This window comes from Entamoeba dispar, genomic scaffold (assembly GCF_000209125.1).
Source record: "Entamoeba dispar SAW760 scf_1105229460157 genomic scaffold, whole genome shotgun sequence".
In the NCBI taxonomy this organism is placed as follows: domain Eukaryota; phylum Evosea; order Mastigamoebida; family Endamoebidae; genus Entamoeba; species Entamoeba dispar.
In genome coordinates this window covers 1-3,191 of record NW_001854052.1, presented here as the reverse complement: position 1 = coordinate 3,191, position 3,191 = coordinate 1, and the positions used below count along the sequence as shown (strand labels likewise).

General features: G+C 18.2%; 5 annotated features.

Moving 5' to 3' along the window:
* The first annotated feature begins 332 nt into the window (after window positions 1-332).
* Window positions 333-358: a sequence feature (AT_rich).
* Window positions 359-411: 53 nt separating this feature from the next.
* Window positions 412-444: a sequence feature (AT_rich).
* Window positions 445-580: 136 nt separating this feature from the next.
* Window positions 581-626: a sequence feature (AT_rich).
* Window positions 627-986: 360 nt separating this feature from the next.
* Window positions 987-1,157: a microsatellite.
* A 331-nt stretch (window positions 1,158-1,488) lies between these two features.
* Window positions 1,489-3,188: a repeat region.
* Between the last annotated feature and the right edge of the window lie 3 nt (window positions 3,189-3,191).

Here is a 3,191-nt window from a genome sequence, read left to right as displayed (position 1 = left end):
TAATAATACTCTTCAATAATAAAATAATAACATTTAATGTATTGGTGGTGTACATTCTTTATTATTTGAATTTACAAATAATACATTTCATATAAATAACAAATTGATTATTTATTTGTTAACAATAATCTAATATAAAACAATGAATTACAAATAGAATAGTAGAGATATTAAATGAAAATACTCTATTATAAATATTAATTCAATAAAACAATTCATATTCATTGATTGGTATTTTAATATTTGTGAGAATATTATTTAATATATATTGTTCTAATGATGATTTAAAAGATTTATAATAATTCTTAAATCTTGTTGCATAGTAATCAATGAATAAAAAATATTTATTATATAATTTCTATTCTTCTTCTATTATTCATTTTAGTTCACTACAACATTGTTATCTTTAACAATTTTATTTAATTTATTTAATAAACAATTTTACAAAAAGATGGTTTAATCAAATCATTTTATTGAATTAAAGGAATAAATGCACAAACAATTCATAATTCAAATATTTCATCTAATCATAACATTGAATAACAATAAGTGTGATTCCTAATAATTTAACATTATTTGGATATATTAATTTTATATTTGTTATATTTTTAATTTTCATTATTATACGTTTTACATTAAGAGAGAGGAAATTATTATGAGTCAAGCACCACAAAATAGTTATAAAAATTACAACAAGTTATATTTGAATAATTATTTAAAATTGATGAATATTAATAAGTGAAGAAGAACAAATAATTAATTAACAATGATACAATGTTCTTTATGATCATATATGCTTGAAAATAGTAATTCTCTTTGATTTTTAAAAACAAGAAATAGAAGAGATAAAATGAATATTAAATGTAATGATAAGAGAATGGTATTGTAATAGACAATATCAAAAGAACACCGTATTCAATTTGAAAAAGAATATTTTATCCATAAATGAAATTAATATTATGTATATAAACAATAAACATCTATTAAAAGATAAAAAGAATATTGTAAATATAAAAACAAGAAAAAGAAGAAAGGACAGAAGATACTTAAGAAAAGTTGATTGAGAAATAAAAGAAAATGAATAGAAATTAAAACAAGAAATGAAGAAAAAATACAAGAAATGATAAAATGAAACTAAAATGATAATAATAAATAAATTAAGGTTTAATAATTTTAATGTGTTGTTTAGGTGAGAATTTCTTCACATTCTTCACTCTCTGTAGAGTTTACTTCTTCGTGTTCTTTTACATCTCTGTATTCTCCACAATGATCATTTCAGTATATCATAAGATCTTTCATATTTGATATTATAATATCTTTTATCATTATTTCACACCAATTTTAATTCTTTCACTTCTTAATAATCTAACTGTTTCTTTATTTATCAATTAACCTATTATTATTACAAATGGGATAATTATTATTCTTATTAATCTTTCTATTTTTATAATATGTTCTTGTAATTTTATACACATATTTTATTTATAAATACTTTACTTATGTTCTTATCTCTTATTATTGTCATATCTATGATTAATACTTCTCTCTTCTTTAAATATATTATATAAATATATGGTCTTTTATGAAAACTTCATTTTTATTTATTATTTCTTGATTCAAAATCATAATATTTTATCTCTATTTTTCGTTCATTTTTCCTAATTCTTCTCCTCTTATTATTAATTTCTTTGTATTTTCTTCTTTTTCTCTCATGTCTTCATCTCTATATATTTCTTATTTAATCTTTAAACCACTCCATATGTACTCATTTTAGCATGTTTATTTATCTGTGATTTTTTTACTGATTATACAAATGAGAATGATATGATTTATTGTTGATATTTTATTACGGAATACACAATGAATATTTTGGTTCATTTGCCCACATTACTTTTTCTTGTATTTTCTTTATTTGAATATATTCCTTAGAATATTAATTCTTTTCAATATTTTAATTGTTTTCTTTTGGTTTGTCGTTTTATCTTTAAATCATTTTAAAATTTCATTATTTTCTTATTTCTCCATTTATTAATATATTCTTCTTGAAATTTATCTTTTATATATTTATTATTTTATTTTTATCTTTACTTTTTCTTCTTCCTCATTCATTTTTTAATTTCTTCCTTATTTATTCCTTTTCAACATAATTTATACAATCTATTCATTATTCCTTTTTTCATTTAACTTTATCATATCTCCTATTTCATCTCATCTTTTCATTCTGAAATACATATTTGTTCTTATTATTTTATTATTCATCTATTTCACTCTTTAATCATTATCTATTATTATTTTGATTTACATATAATCTATTAGTAAACGTATTTATATTATATTTCTTTTAATCATTTTCTTATCATTTTATCTAATTCATTTAATTTCATAATTGTTTATTTAACAACAGAACCACTATATGTAAATTTATGTATTATTTATGTATTTATTCTATTAATATAATTCTTTTATTATTATCATTTCATTTATTCTAATCATTCTTTTATATTGTTAATTATTTTCTTTATATATCATGATTCATCATTTTTTGTAATTTGATAAACTCTTAAATATTTATATTTATATTTTTCAAATACTAATAGTATAGTATACATGTTATCTGGTATGTTTATATTTCTTTGATATTCCATAGTTATTTATATTTATTTTCATATTGATTCAATTGTATCATTTATTTTCTGATTTGTTATTTCTATTCCTTTTTTGTGTAATTAGTTAATTTGACATCATCAATATAATACGTGTGATAATTTTAATCATTTTTCATTTATTTTATCAAACAGATCACAGATTATATTCATTTATACTATAAATAAGAGAGAGATAGTGAATCCATGTAAAGTAATATTTTTTATTTTAACTTCTTTTATTTCTTCTTTATATTTATATCTTATTCTCCATCTTTCACTCATACTTTTTATTATTTGTGTTATTTGAAATAGTATTTTGAAATATTTTAATATAATTTATATATATATTTATGTTTTCAGTTTATATGCTTTTTAATATGATAAAATGTATCTAAATATCTTTTATTTTGTGTTTCTCTTTCATTTATATTAAACTATTATTATTTCATTCTTTATCTGATAAACTTTCTTATTCAAATATTGATTTTTATTAATTTGAAATTTATTGTCATTTTGTATTAGTTATTCTTCTATCTTCTTTTTATA